We start from the raw sequence: 17,195 nt of genomic DNA, 5'->3' as shown, positions 1-17,195 counted from the left end.
TTTTATAAAACAAAGGATTAGAAAAGGAGTGAGAAATGTATTCGGTAGTTCACCAAGCATCCGCCTGTTATTAACTATATAAACACTGGATTAGAGACCGAATGTTTAAGAAATCATTAATCTCACTTAAAAATTAGCAAAAGAAGATTTTTATATTTCAAAAATAAAGTTCAGCAATCTTCCACGTTTGACGAATGAAAAAGGGATTGACGAGTCTGTGAAAAGTGCAAACATTGATTCCGTAAATGTTCTCTTTCGTCGCAGGAAGACAGAGAAATATTTTCGTGAAATTCGCTCGCTCCGGTACGATGCACGGTTAATTAGAGTAGACGGAAAATAAAATGGCATATCCGGAACAGTTTACAAGCCCGAATTCGCCGGCGGCTCGGTCGAAAGGCAAAGGGAGACGTGCGCGTCAAAGAAAAACTCAATTTTCAAGGGCTCTATTTACCGAGAGCAAGCGTATTAACACACTTTGGCGAGCGCCGCGGCTCTCCCAGCAGCGGAAGACCTTTTCTTCAATTCGCCGTTTATAAATATCGCAGGCGGAGGCCGGCCACGCACGGCACAGATTACAGAGGCAGAAAACAAAGTGCACAGAGATGTTTCAGGGTCTCGTTGAAGCTGCCGCGAACACGGCGCTTGAAGTGGCTCTACTCTCGGCGATCCTCCCGCCCCCTTTCCCGCGAGGCATCATCTTTATTTTTTTTCCCTCCTCTTCGCGTCACTTGGCCCCGCCACTCTTACGCCGGCCTGGCCAATTACCGAGGCACCGGAACAACCAGACGCTGCAAATTGTGATTAATTATAACGCGCAACCGCGCGCCGACTCCTACGTAATTAATAAAGGGTGGTAATGCCGAGTCACGTCCACTGAAACGTGGACGATGCGCGTTCCTGCTCGTCCACGGATTGCTCGATCTTCATTTAAACGGCTCGATAAGACACCTCGATGGCAAATCGAGCTACAAAAACCGGCCACCTCTTCTACAAGCTCTATCGATCAATTTGAAGGGATTCCCCGGATTGACGGCTCGCGAGGAACGTTTCATTTTGCGTCGCTTTTTCTTGCAGTTTAACACCTCGGCAGAAAACCTGCTGAAAATGAAATTCATTTTGAAATTAGTTTTGGTCGCGGCAGCAGTAAATGGTATTACTGTCGCGGCTTGTCCGGGAAAGAAAATCGAATTTTCAGTTTTATTCTCTCAAGCAATGTTATTATAGTCTATTGATCTACTCAACTAATACGCTTAAGGTATTATTACAGTTGATGGTTTCTCGCATTCACTGTCTCTAAAATATGTTTCTACAGTACCTTCTTTAATTCTAGTAGATTCAAAAAGATTTATTATATTATATCACAATATCTGAGAAATAGATATCGAGAAAATTTAGACACTGAGAATTTCTTGCAAATATTTCAGACCAAAAACATTTTCCTTATTTCCAGCAACCTGTGCACAAGCTCGAAAATTTTCGAGTGTCGCGACACAGAAATGATTTGAGACCAAATTAGGTTCGGTAATAGTGTAATATTATCCGGCCGATCGGGCCCTTTGTGATACTAATTACCGTAATGGTTTCTGTTTCTCTGCCGTAGCTTTGTTGCGGGCCGTACGCGCGATAAGGGCGAACTTGTCATCAGTGAAAATAGGATTCGTTACATATTCGACTAACAATATCCGGTACTGTCCCATCGTTTTATTCTCCGTACCGAAAGAGTTCACTTGGAGAACGTTCCGTTTTAGATTGTCGTTCCCGGGGGGGTTAATTGAAAAACCCGACAGTATCGAAGTTCATCGAGGATTGTATTACGCGAAGTCGGAAGTATCGGTTTAGATGGAAGCCCGACAAAGTTCAAACAAACTGCGGGAACGTGAACGAGGAATCGCGTCGATCGCAGATAATGAGCGCTGTGGAACGTGGCAATGACACCGCGTTATCGGATGCGTCGGAGGCCAATCTCCGTCGGAACCGAGCCCCGCAACAACACTCTTTGTTGCCGTTGACAATTTTTGTCACGGGGAGGGACTGAGGCTGTCGCTTATGGCTGCTCCCATCTGCGCCGGGGGAATATATTGAAATAAAATTTCACGGGCTTCTAACCCTGCCGGCTGCTCGCCTTTGCGGATTGATGCACGCGACTTTTCAATCGGCTCGCCGACGTCAGTGTCAAATGGAACCGTAAATAGCGGACGGAAGGACAGGTCAATTACTAATAGAGATCGGCAAAGTAGACCTTTCATATTTCCAACGGGCGGGTCGATCAACTTCGTTTACGGTATTATAGAATATTAAAATACCCTCTGGGTCCGGGCGAACTTCAAAGGGCCGGTTGACTAGAAGGTCGCGCCGCGAAAAATCGCTCGCGATATAAAACGCGTCCCTTTGAGCGCGCCGTATTCCCGGCGAAACTTTCGTGACGTGGGCTCCCATAAAAACAGGGCTCATTTGCTACAAGCGATTGATATCAAAACCGGCAGTTGACGTCTTTTCTATCCGAACCCGATCGACAGCGAAAAGCGATAGTCGTTTGATCAAAAATTTAATCCCAAGCTAATTAATGCACCACGACTCGAGCTTGATTTTTCCTTTGTTCGCCGGACAGGGATTTTAATCAAGATGTTTCACGGCTCGGCCGTGTTCGCAGAAACCAAGGGTTCTCTCTTGCGTACAATAAATAAATCGCACTGTAGTGGCCTCCCAGGGCCCATTAAAGGTCATCGATGTTTCTTTTAAATTGGAGTGCATGTTTTGTCAGTGATCTACATATAATCCATAACGATACGTGTTTATAACTCACTTGGATTTACGAAACGCATGATATCAATTTTTGTCTTCAGCATAGAAATTGCGAGCAATTCCACCAAATTGTGTTTTTACACATTACCTAGTAAGTTAATCCTTCTAACATCTCAAAAACATTCAAGTTATTTAGTCGAATTTGAAGAAAGATATTTAGTTTTGACGAGTATCCACTTCATTTTGTCCTCGACTGTATATGGAGCATAGAATTTTGCGACATGCCGGCGAAACTGTGTGCTTGATGACAGCGGGAAACAACGAGGAGGCTTTTCGAGAAACTTGAACCCGGCGTTATGTAAATCGATGCTGATTCGAATCCCCGAGGACCGGGGAAGAGTCCTGGAGCGAAACGATGGGCCACGTTCACGGAAGAAAAGCTTCTCACCGGTCGAACTTTTTCCAGCTGAAACGCCCAGACTCGCGGCGAAGATTCGATCGCTGGATACGACGGTGAAAAGAGAGTATAGGACGGACAGGAAGCGTCGCGGACCGAGGGAAAAACCAGCTCCCAGTGTACTCAGTTTTTCGTATGGAAACTTGGTAAACGAACTCTGGCCCCGTGATCGGGTGAGAATTGGAAGGGGGTAGAATCTTGAGTTACTTCCGGATGACCGGCCTGGGACCAAGGTTTGCTCGCAGATACCTGATCTAGGGCAAACTTTCTGGAGAATTTATCTAAATAAAAAAGCCGGCAGTCGCTCGTCGCGAATTTGTTGCTAAAAGCTATTATGGAAACTCACCTCACGCTGAACAGTATTTAATTCCAGATACATTTCATCAAATTGTGGAAACATCTGTGCTAAACCTGTAAAACAATATAATATAATTGTTGAGGTATCAAAAACTCAGATACTAACCATCCACAGGTTACAGCACGCTTTCAACAAAGAAATGGAGAACACAAAGGACAAAGAGCATTTACATAAAAGTAATGCGAAGGCAAGAAGAAGAACTGGACGCCGAACGAACGGCTCAGGCGCCATCTGTCGACATCTTGAACATGTAGTCTAACACCTCTTTGTTCAAGACGCAATTCCAGGTATCCTGATACCTTTGAGCATGCAAGTGTTTTCGAGAGCAGGTCACCGACCTGTTCATTTGACGGAAGATACGTAACGTTAACATTCCCTTCCTCTTGTTCCTGCCTAACACGACGGAAACGAATATGTTTCCAATATGTTTGGTCCTCTTCTGAAACTCTGGATTCTTTGACTTGTTTATTGCTGCTTGATTATCCACCCTCAGCTCCGTTCCTTTTACTTGTTTCTAACTCACTACTAGCGAACGAGTTTCAGTTAGTAGCAGTCGCAAGAATCGTTCGTAAGCTCAATAACCGACATAACCTCAAAACGACTACGTGTTGGTTACACAAACGTCTTAAGTCGCATAATCTGTTAGAGCAGGCTTTTAATAAGAGCAGAACACAATGGACATTTACATGAAAGTTAGAAGGATAAGAACATTTACACTAATGTCTGTATGCGAAGGCAAGAAGAAGAGCTGGACGCCGAACCAACTGCAAGCAACAGAGACGCACGGCTGAAGCGCCATCTGTCGAAGTCTTGAACATATAGTCTAACAACAATAATAATAATATAAATATTTGCATGACTCGTAGTGTAGCTATTAGTTTCAAAATTGCAGCTCTAGACTTCACTTAATTGTTTTGTCTGAAATATTTGGAATGGAAACATTTTATTGCCCCATAGATTAAAGTATAAGAGAGATGGACATTTTTAAAAATTTGCAATTGTTCGTAGCTATTGCAAATTGCATTGCAACAGCAATCATGACACCTATTACTAATCAGCTACGCGATATTAATTTACAATCATTTGGCTATCACGAACGCGCGAACAATACCGCACAAACATTCCAATCACGTCGCTCGTAATGCTACAGAAGAGAATAGTGACACAATCGTACAATATTCTCGCGCAATTTTACTCGTTAACAGACTACTACGTGGTCGATATTTAAACGCAAGCGATAATTAACGAGTGGACGTGTTGCGGAATGCGTTTAGTTAATTTAGAGTAAATGTCATGGATACTGGTGGAAGCTATGGGGCCGACTATGGGAAAAGATGGCTGCCGAAATTCCTCCGCGAGGCGACAACCGGCTGCCGTGGCGAGGGGCAAGACGCGTAAAGTCGACCAGTAAAAGTCACTGCCGGATGAAAAAAGTAGCCGGACATGCGAGCATTTCTCATTAACGCGTCATTAACGTTGAAGTGGCGGCTGTCCGGGAAACAAAGCGAAGTGCCGCGCGAGCGACAGCGTCCGGTGAATTATTGTAAATTGACGAAGACGCGGGTAATCGCAACGCCGTCCGCGTGTTCGCATATTCGCGAAGCAATCTGCGCTTCGCGTCGCTGTAGCGAATTTTTCTGCGTTTTTGCAGCCTTGATGGCGTACAAAAACCTTAAGCGAAAGAGATGGCGATACGGGAATTTCGACTTGATCCTGCCGTCATTTTCTATTTCCGGTCCGCAGAAAACCCTCTAACGGCAGTGTCAGAAATTCCATTGCATCTCAGAAACGGATAATCCTTTTTATGCAAATAAGCAGGTCATTCTGAACGTAGTTTTCATAATATCAGACATTTTCTCGACTGTTTCCCGAGATTACCACTTATTTTAATAAGACTTTAGTATTTCGTATATTTAAATCTTTGTAGAAACTAATGGAACAGAAACTAATAAGACCCGCGAGAAACCATAGCGTATGATCATTGGATTTGTGAAAAGAAATTTAAATTTTTTTGGAAGATAAACCGATCCTTTATTCTGGTGTTTGTAGAATAATTGATAGTAACGACAATTTGTGTAACGATGTTCAGCTATCGATATTGGCGAACACGTCGGTCCAATTGCGTTACATCGCAAGCGTGTTGAGCGAAATTGCAAAATTTAATTTTTCCGAAAAAATGGAGGAAACCGCGTTCCGCGCGCGCGTGTTATTTTTACGCGATTCGTCTGTTTTTTTTTTATTATAGCAATTTTACAATATTTTCCGTATATTGCACTGAACGTAAGAACGATTGTTTCCGTTCAGCTCTCTCTCGATTCCATTACTCGGTTCCCTCGTCGAGACAGATAATCCTTGAGCGTGTTTGGAGGCTGCAATCATATCGAATCGTCGGCGAGTTTCGAATTACTCTATGTACGTGTATATGTACATAATACCGTCCCGTCGCGGTGCACGCGTCGATGTCCGATGGAAAAATGCATCGCCAAGAAATACGATGGGAGACAATTCCATTGTGGCCGTTCTTCGACAAGCTTAAACGATAAATGACGCGTGACGGGGATCCGACAGTGTATTAACTCATTTGTCATGGCACCGGCGACGCAATTGTGTGCCGGCTTTATGAAGACAACTTAATTAGTAGCAAATTAATTAGTTTCCATACGCTCGGTCGGTATAATGCGAGTTTCATGCGGCACGCGACGGGCACCGCGTGCATTTTGCGCGGTTCTTTGGCGGAATATATTAATCTCATCCGCATAGACTGGAACGACGAGCGCGTGTGTCATGGAACACGGCGAACTGGAAGTTGTAGAACACGAAATATCGTATTCCATTCATTATCTACCAGGCGGATTGTCAGCAGCATTCCAATGCGTATCAAATCGCGTGTCACAGTTTGATGCTATTGTACGGTCGCTCGGTTGTTCGCTGTACATACCTTTGAGCAATTTTTTTCAATGCGAAATGATGCTTCTTTAAAATATCAATATATACATCTCGTTACAGGATGTTTAAGTAGTATCTGCAAAAATATTGAACCGCGCATCTTAAGCTAGAACGGCGTGGCAGCCATTTTCCCGAAGCCGTTTCTACAAAACACCGTTTCATCTAGTACACACTTTTAATGCAATGAAAAGGCGGGGATCTCTTCTGGAATATATTTTATCAATTAACATAATTATTATCTATATAACCTAATATATTTTATTCTTAATTTCAGTCTTAAAAATATTGTAATTTCAACAGATATCTCCAATAATTTTCAAGATATTTCTGGGAAGTGTCAAGAGGAACTTGTAACGTCCTAAAAGCGTCAAGCGGTACGCTGAACCTTGCAGACCGTGATTATAAATTTCTCGCTTGGCAGATAAGTTTACACCTGAAATGATATTCCGGTAAACGTCGAAGCGCAGTTTCATGGAACTGTTGACAACTTGTTAAAGCCGTTAATTCTTCCAAATCTGGAGGGTGTAACGCGGGAGTCCAGGTCGGCGCAGGAACTTACAGATACGCGAGTAACATCCACGCAACCGTTAACGAGGCAGTAATTACGGCGGGTAAAGTGTATTTATAGTTCCGCGAATGTTATTCCTTGTCAAATTCCAGGGTCTCGAAGATTTCTGTACCAACTGACATCCAAGTTGAGGAGTTCGGCGCAGAGAATATTATTTCCGAGACACGTAAACTTGCCTCAAGACAAATAATTGTTCCCCCGAGTTCTCATTGCCTCCTCCTCCTCCCCCCCCTCCCTCCCGAAATACGCGACGGGCCCTCCGCGTATTCCAGGCGCTTCATTGATCGTGATTACGCGGCCACTTCATTTGCCGCGTACCTCATCGCAAATTCATTCGCATTCCGGCTCGCAGGAGATAGCACCCTTCATCCGAGCATTACTCCCTCGATCGAGGAGGAAGAACGGAGCTTTACATTTGAATGCGAGTAGGCAGAGGGGTCCTGTAATACTAAGGGGTACCGTAAAACCCATCTTTGAAAATTAACATCCCCCACTTTTCTGGGCGTGAAACGCGATGAGTTCCGACAATAGCTACCCCGCGGAAAAAGAATTGATACACGGCTCTGACATTCTTTGCCTGCGAAATTTTCTTTTCTCTAGCGATTGAAACAGTGACGTCACGTTCCGCAATTGTCGGCTGAGAACAAAGAGACTGATTCAATAATACTTACCCTTTGTCAGCAGTGCCTGCGTCTATTTTGACTCAGAGTGTCATAATCAGTATGTAAGTACTCAATTTTTGGTGATCAGATTAAATGAGTGACTATCGACATTAGATGCAACAGAAATGTGGATTTAAGGAATTGACACAGGCGTTGAGCACTATAAGTGGCTGTTCTACATTTTTTAACACATGTCCAAAGAAATAAAAATGTAATCTTTATAAAATGTATCTTTATAATCTCAATAATCATAAATTAGAGATGTTCTACTGTTAATATTATTGGGAAGAAACGAAAGTAGGTTATGCTCACTCCCCCTCAAAATGGTGGAACCCGTTTTCGTTCTCAAACAAATTTGTTTCTACGTATTTATTTTGTAGACATAAATCAATGTAATATTGAACATTCGAAGAGCGGAGGATGTTTCAAATTTTGATACCATAATGTATTTTCATTTTTGTTGTTGGTTTTATTGGGAAAATTTCATTCTTGACGACGGATCGGCAATATTTCAGTAAGATCGTTTGAACACTAATGTTTAATATATGCAAAGATGTTTTTCACCGTTTAGGATTGTACCGTTTAGATTCGCATGCAAAGTATTTTTATCATAAGAAATTTAAGGTACAATTTTACTGAATAACATTTTTGGAAAAATGGAAACGGTGCAAAACGTTTTTCCGTATGTAAAACAATAAATTCATTGCTTCCGTCGATTTTCAAATGGTTAATCTATGGATATATTGGCAGAAGTTTAAACAAGATATTGAATATATTGCATTCTGCGTAAATCGGCAATTTTATTTTATTTTACCAGGGCCCCAGGAGTTGCATTAAAAAGTTGGAAGCTGCACCTAAATCGACATGAAAAATTCGAAACCAAACTGAAAGTGTTCGCATTATGCATATGTAGGGGAGATCGGGGTCAAACATAACAATTTCACTTTGCACTAAAAATCTTTATGCTAAAATGCTACGTAGTTATCTAACATTATTTAGCCTAATAAAGCAAGAAATACTATTTGAGTTCTTAATGGAGATCGTGAAACTGTTGCAATCCAATTTTTTTTAAATTAGAGAATTTATTTAACCGAATTGCCATAAAAAAATATGGAATAATTATGTTCATGCAATAAAAATAAATATAAATCTCAAATAATGTCAAAAATCAATCCATTAAACACAGATAAATTCGGTAATGGAGAAATCGTTTCGTGGTAACCTCGAGGGCAAAATAAGGTTGCGATTCGACCACGGAGTCGGATATTTCATCAAGGTCCAGGAGATCATTGCTCCTCTGTTAAAGTCATATTCGCCGATATTCGACGAACGCGCACAAAAATCGATGAGAACGTTCCGGTATGAAAAACCGTGGAAACATATTCCGTTGGGAATATGTTGCCGAACAAAGCAGACACTAATTTCGCGCGATCTTCGTAGAGCAGTGTGGTTGCGTCGTTCCAAAAATCGAACTGCGGAGCCGACTGCTTCTCCTCAAGGAATCGTTGCATCATAGTACAACAGCCCCTTGCTCGAATGGGTGCTCGACGTGCAGCGCGTACAAGTACACATGTACGTTGTGGCTTATGCTCGCGTACACGGAACAGAACGGAACAGAAAGCAGCAACGCGAAGAATAGAATTTCCTTGCCCGGTTGGTGAAAAGAAGGCCGACATTATGTACAAATATCGCATGAGATCAAAGCTACGTTGAAGGACGTGCTATTATTACTCAAGGGGGTTCGTTAACGAGTAAAAAATTTTAAAAAATGCTCGCGTTTCCGTGCTATTTGTACGGTGGTTCCTTTTTCCCCTTTTTTATTTCGACCCATTTTTGCTACGCTTGTGGGCGGATACAGATCCGGTGACGGATTTTGCCTCGTTAACGTGCAACATAACCATAACGATCGGGAAAAGGGGAAGTTCTGTTTACGGTGCCTGTTCGCTTTGGGAACCATTCGATCATCTACCCGCGAAAAAGGAAATACAATAATAATCGATCTATCGCAATGGAACCTGAATGCTTAACTTTTCGGCGATGGATCATGTTAAAACGTCAACTATACTGCGAAGCGAGGTTCGTTTAAACTTGTGACTGCAATGCGGATTTTATTTACTCTCCTAGAAATTCGCGTAGAAAAATAAACTAGATATTTATCTTGTTTGTTCCCTTTTATTTTCCCTCGATTCTATTTTCTAGAAATTAGGTATATAATTATAATTGCACGCTCGCTTCTATACTATGGATATTTACGCCATCTTTCCCTCTGTGGAAGGTTAAAGCATTTTTATTGTATGTAGAAAAATTTACATACGATTCAAATTGTATTCTACGAATTTATATTATAATTAATTTCACACAGAACACGCAAACAAAACACAGAGATTCTCTTGCTTCAAACATTCATAAGAAAGTACAACGTGTCTGATAAGCGCAACTACGAAAAGGATAGTCGCGGCAACAGGGCGAAGCTCGATAGAAAATTTCGAGATTTTACGACGGCATAAGCATCAGCAACTTAATTACGGGAACTAAGAGGACCGGCCATGAAAACTTCCATTATTGTCCGTCGAGGAAGTTCGCCTACTCGCACGGCGGCGTACAAACTCCAGATCCAGGTTCCGATGCCGATCCGCGTTATCGAGCGACGATTTGACAACTACCGGGGAGCCCGTCTGATCCTCCTAAATCTGCAAACATCTGCGCGCGTTCTTAAAGCCGGAATTTGTTCACCGATTGTGCCGGTCGGTGCACCGTTCGAGCGGAACGTTGTAAAGCGTGCACGTTTTCCCGAGCGGCGGAGACTATTTGCGTTCTGCGAGGAGCCGAGGCAGCAGTTTATTCCGCGGCTACGACGGCACTGACGTCTTCGCAGAGAGATATATCCACGGGGCGTGCTTTAATAACGCAGATGAGACGGCTTATTATGTAACCCGGCGCCGTTAACTTTTAATATCCCGCGTCTTTATCCGGCATCAAGCGTGCCTGCGTCTTCCAGGCTCCTCCATTCTCCTCGAGGATCGTTAACGATCAAGTGGACCAAGGAGCTACGCCCTCCGACTATTACACTCGCGGTTTCAAACCCGCCTCCCTGTACCTTCCTACCCAGGAATCACCGGGGCTACCGCGCGACAAATCGGGACTCGAACCGACTCGGTTCGATTACTTAAACTTACGAAGTGTGACGAAAAAGAATACAAAAGAAACCGGTGTCCGTTGCGGGCTTCGCTAAACGAGTTGATCCTTAAACTGGAAGTTTCGCCCAGTGCAGACAGATTAGGGGAGCGAGGAGGAACTGAGGGGAAAAAGTTACTCTCTCTCTCTCTGCCGGTACCGTGTTAGTCACGTGACAAATACGAGACGGGGGAAGAGTGGGGAACAGCGCGGTAGAAGGGGAAGTTAGAGTGGGGACACAAGTCTTGAGCTGGCGACACTTGATTGAGACTTGTCTCCCTACTCTACCTTCCCCTTCTACCGCGCTGTCCCCCACTCTTCCGCCACGGCACGGTCACGTGACGCGTTTCTAATGTCACGTGACTAATCCAGTACTGGCACAGAGAGGGGGTAACTTTTTCCCCTCGATTCCTCAATTCCTCTGATCTGGCGACTCCGAAAAATTTGACAAACTGATACAAAGGGGTACAGAGAAGTGACCAGCAAAAACCATTAAAGTTATACCTTCACCAAACTGACAGAGTCCGGTTTCTCCTTGACCACGCCATATATTCCGACGAATTTCGATGTAAACGCGAAATCGTTAAGGGAACGGGAAGATTTACGACGCGAGAGACTCCGCCCACCCCTGTCTCCGGGGATTTCGAAAAGGAAAACCTACGAACCGCGTCGCTGCTATAATCTTCATTTATTATTCATCCCCGCGACTGGATCGTGTCAACCTAAGCGGAAGCTAAACTGGTCGTTTCTTTTCGGCTCGGAGACCAACCGGAAAATTGTCTCAGATTTAATTGCCCTGCTATCAGACGATCCCGTGGAAGATAACAGTATTGTTTTAAATACGAGTGCCCGTGCTCCGGATACCGCTTTGCCCCGGGTTAATTGAGCGCGGACAATCTAACTAAGCAATTTTGAAGCGACAGCCTGGAAAATTCGTCACGGTTACCCAAGCTTGTGATTTATAACGTGACGGATCTACGGTGCTCCGCGGGGTCGAGCTTTTTGACAGGTTGAAGGAATTCATTTTCTCTTGTTAAACACTCGGAGCATCGTTCACTTTATTCTGTCAGCTTTTAGCGTACAGTGTCTATATATGTCGCTAAGGCCTGGATGATAAACGTCGCATCCCCACTACCGCGGGGTATACGAGGAGGCCTCGGACGCCGAGTGTAAACATAACACGGCTCGGATATGTCTCTGTTTATTCTTCTATACAGCATCATCATCTAGCCGAATACGAGTATCGTTTGTTTTATGTAGAAGCGTTCCGTCGGCATTAGTAATATATTTTTACGATATTTTCTCTCGCACAGATTATCATTAGGAGACTGCAAAGAAAATGGAGGAGCGCTCGAGATCGAGTCGCTTCGGAGGAGTACGCGAAACTTCAAGCTCGCTCTCCGTAAAATAACATCTTCGTAATTGGCCGCCGCGATGTCTCAAAAACTCCTCATTGGTTTACCCGAAACTTGGCAGACGTGCTCGGTGTATGTTCCATTTACGTCGGAGGTAGAATCTCGGCTGGTGCGGATCTTCCGGGAGCACAAAACTCCGGGATCTTTTAGCCAGTTTTCGTTTCGCGTATCTTTCGCGCGCCGGATACTACATTGTAACGACAGAAACTCGAAAATATTGAAACCCATCTAAAAATCCAATCGCGAAACGTCGAGCGACTCGTGGAAAATACTCTGGTCTCGGTTACACCGGTCTTCGCGAGCCGGGGCTCGGGGGGAGGGGGAGGAGGAGGGGGAGCCTTTCTCCGCGAAAATTGACTCTCCTAAAATCGCGGGCGAACTTCCGGGACGTTGGACCGAAAATTCGGAAACTTAAGAGGGGCCACGGCGGTGCGTGCGGAAGAGGGCGAATTATCGAGTCGATTTCCCACGAAGTTGCACGGTTGCTGGAGCGAACAGATAAAACGCCGACATATCTCGTCTTCTCTGGGCGGGCACGCGTTAAGTTTGCCTTTTTCGCAGCCATTTTCTTTCGAACCCCTGGCAGCCCCTCGTCCATCTTCCAGCCCCTTTCCGTTCGCTTAGCCACGGTTCCTTCTCCTTCCTCTCCCCCTTCTCCCCCCATCGCCCCGACTACCGCCTCCTTGCCTTCTCTATTGTTCCGCAGAAGCTGCATCGAGTGCCGATCCAACTGGCTTTCGCACGAAAACGCTCGCTTTATCCGCGAAGTGGTCGCCATTTCGGGCCCACGTTCACCGGCTGTTCCTCAAAACGTTGACGACCCTCGCCACAACCAGCTTCGAACCCGTAACACGCCCCGCGTTCTCTTCGCCATTCTTCCTTCCTTCCTTCCTTCCTTCCTTCCTTCCTTCCTTGCTTTCACGCGGTGAAAGAAGTCTTTGCGACTACGTGTTTCCACGCAGCCCCATTGCCTCGCTTTCATACGTTCAACTTTATTACTGTTGCGGCTCGAGGGTTCTACGCTGAAGTCAATAGAAGAAAAAAAAAATAGAGGGAGCTGCGTCGACGATGAAGGCACCAATCGTCTCGCTGTACGCCCATCTGTACACTCGCAATAGCAATCGCGGTTCGGGCAATTCTTTCTTGGGGGGCTCAGCGGCGAGCGAAAATTCCACTTTTCTACGCCGCGGACTCGCTGCGAAGTGACGCGAGTTTCGCTTAGGGTAAGGGACCACATCACTGTCGGGGTACCAATTACTGTGCCTGTATTAGTTACGCTTATTTTTCAAAAGAGATACACAGGGTGTCCAACATAACACTTTTCACGATTTTTTAAGTACTTGCGATAATCTAATGAACTATTTGAAACGAATGTTGATCAGTTTTCGATTGGCTATACATTGCAATTAAAAAAAAGTTGGAAAGAAATTTTTTTTGTAGTATTGTCAAGGTCAACTTCATTTTTTTAAATGGCATTTTGTATTTTTGACTTAACAGCATTCAAGACGTATCAAGACGCATTTAACGACCTACCATACCGTGACCTTCGGATGGCCTTGAAGGCAAAGAAATAAAACTTTTAACAAAAAATGACAATAATGAATGAAAATAAAAGAGAAAACATTACGTTATTTTATTATGAAATTAGTTGTTGCATTATTATCTTGTACCAGTAGGTATTACAATATTTTCCTCGTATGTTTAGCTTTAAAAGTATTCTATTAAATGACGACGAAAGAGAAAACTTCAAATAGTATAGAGAAAAACCAAATAGAGTACATTGCCGTAAAATATGATTTTTCTTTTTTGTGCCACGTCTCCATTACCATTATACCGTTACCATTGCATAGGACCATTAGTTAGACCTATTCGAGCAAAAGAGAATGAAAGGTAATAGTGGTCGGCTTAACTTCTGATTGTAATTAATTGCAGTTATTATTTCGCACTGGAGATTTTTATAATGATACCCCGATTTTAATTCCCCAGATGACTAAGCTTAGATAACAAATGTGACAATTAATAAATTCGACACGAAACGTAACCTTCACATTTCACTTATTTCGTTCAATATAAGGTAAAGCATTTTTGTTCCTAGATAAAAAGCGTTCTATCTAGTTCCTTCTCCATAAATTCACAAGTACATTCAAAACCGATAGATTTTTCTAATTTTTTTCACTCCGTGGAGGAGACATTCAGAAAGATTGTTAAAACTGTGTTAAATGCTTATTCAGCTAGCCTATCCGCCTGTCCATTGCACAATTTATTAACTTAGCTTACTAAATGGCAAAAAATAAATGGAAGCCGGATCATCAGGAACAATTCCAAAGATTGAGAAAAAATCCATGGAAATCCAGTCGAATAGCAGCCCGACGTACAAATGTGGTTACGTTCGAAAGTGCGTGGCGGTTCGAGGATGAAGGATTTAGGAAGTTTTCTAGCGGAGCTGCGGAGTTGCAGCGATTGCGTGGATTAGCCGATTTAATAGAGTGGCGGGGTAAAAATAAATTGCCCTTCTACTGAAATAAGATTTCCCCCGTGACGAGGAGCGTTCCGCAGACTGCGGCCAGACAGGGGTTCACCTCAGCGAGGGGTTGAAGGAACGGCTGCGTCTCCTTTACCATAAGGATCCCGGGGAAAGGGAAATTGTTTGCGCTTTTAAGGGGTCGCGATGTTTCAGCGACGCCGGTATCGTTTAAACGGGATTTCAAAGCTGCCGTCCCACTTTATCGATCTCGCCTCGAAATCGAGTGCGGGACCAGCGAGCGGCTGCCGCCCCGTTTTAAGTTCACCAACTCTTTCGAAACGATCAGAGATCGAGCGCGGGAGGAACAGACCGACACGGAAAATTCACTTCCGCGATTCCCGAAGAACGTTTTCATCTGCGGGGGGATTGAAAATTATGGGACGTCTTGTCCCGAAAAATTAAACATTCATTGACTGCCTGTGCGCGCAATCTCGCGCCTCGTCGCCGTGAACATCATTTAACAGCGTAGATCGGTGAATTTTTCATGAGTTACTTTTCGTTTCTGTTAAGCGAGCAATTCTAGATATCCGAAAAATTATTCAGATTTTTTCTTCTTTGGGCACTCGACGATGATGTGCAGCCTCTCAAATTTTGATATTGGGAAGGGGGAGGACATTGTCAGTTGACACGAGACTAATTTTAATGTCTATTTATAATATTATTTCGGTGATTTAAAACTGCTTAAATCCCATGTCTTGGTTATTTCAAACAATACGAGAAAATGTTACTTACAGAAGTTGTAGATACGGACTACAGAACACAGTTGATACAGAATAACCAAGATATTCAAGTGGACAGAGTTCGTGGGACACACTGTATAACAGTTCGAAACATTTGTTTTGGGAACCCGGCGTGCGTACGTGGACCCTGCCACGCGATTTTGTTTGCAACATTGCTTTTTCTGCTAATCCCCGCGAGATAAATGCACTCGTCAAATAGATTCGGACGGAGGAAAGATTAACGCGGCCCGGTTGTCATTCGCAGAAGCTCCTCCGTCGTCTTTCGCAATCTCTTTCCCGACGCGGATCCACTCTCTGAAGATTCAGCTCGGTGAGCACGACTCTATCTTCTCTGTAATTACTTTCTGACTCGTTCGCGCTTTTCACGAGCCAACACTCCCACCGCCTTTTTTCTCCTCGAATGATCATTCTGTGCTCCGCGTCGAACAAAGCCGCGGACCCGTCGCGTCGCCCAGGGAGCTGAATTCGGCGTTCTCCTGCCGGCGAGGCGACGAGTTTAGTATCCGGTTTGCCCTCCAACGCGTTACTCTCGCCCCCGCTGACAATTAACTCGCCCCCGACAACTACCGTTCATCGTTTATTTCTGTCTAATTGGATCGTTTAAGCGCGGTTGCCGCTGCCGCGCCCCTTAATAACGAATATTGTTTTCTTTTGTCGCTTCGTTCTTTATGCCTCCTGAAAGAAACCACCCGTTTCCTCGTTCCACGGCGAAGGAAAGAGACCGACGTTTTAATTCCTGCTGAAATTACGCTACTGGAAACGTTCATTGCGCTACGGAAACCCAGGTGTTGTTATCATAATTTCTTTTGCTATTGGACACACTGATATTTCGTTGGAAAGGTATTGATTTCAAATTTATTGCAGTATTCTTGCTATGCGAAATTTCTCCCTTCTCAATTGGTTCTCTCTATGTGGGCAGTAAGTTTACATAATTTTCGCGACTGTGACTGCACCTTCCAGCTCCTGATGTTTTCCAAACATCATTTTGGCAAATTTTTCATATTTTATTCGTTGAATTACTACTCGTTCAATTACTACTCGCCCGATGTTCTTATTGTTAATAACTGTTGGCATTGTTTTGAACGCATTATTATCCCCAACCGAACAGAACTCCTTAAGTGGAACGAAACTCGCAAATTCCTTCTATAAAGCGACTATACTTGTTGAAGTACCACCGGTTAAGAAATTAATGTTACGAATGACCTGGTCCATTAACGACAGTCTGACAAATGCCGCAGCTTTGTTGGGCGTCAAGGCTGAACCGCCAATCGATGCGCACGCCGCCTCCACGGAGATTCTGTACGTCAACGTAATAGACAAAGGCTATTCAATGCTTATTTCTGTTTTCGAGCGTTTGCAGCTGGCTGCAACGAGCGAATAGTTCGCTTCGAAATTAGAAATGACGATACAACGAGACATTGTCGCTAATTGTCCCGGCTTTGAAAACGAGAAGAAAGATTCGTCTGCACTTTAGATACTCGTCAGAGATAGTAGACGAAAGATTAGCCGCAGTAAAAATTATTTTGAGGCACGGAACGAAACTAGCATCGAATACATATTTGAACATTCGACGTTTGAAGACTTACGGAGCACCAAAAGTAACTCTGTC

Source organism: Halictus rubicundus, chromosome 3 (assembly GCF_050948215.1).
Source record: "Halictus rubicundus isolate RS-2024b chromosome 3, iyHalRubi1_principal, whole genome shotgun sequence".
Taxonomy (NCBI): Eukaryota; Metazoa; Arthropoda; class Insecta; order Hymenoptera; family Halictidae; genus Halictus; species Halictus rubicundus.
Note: the sequence above shows the minus strand (reverse complement) of the source record.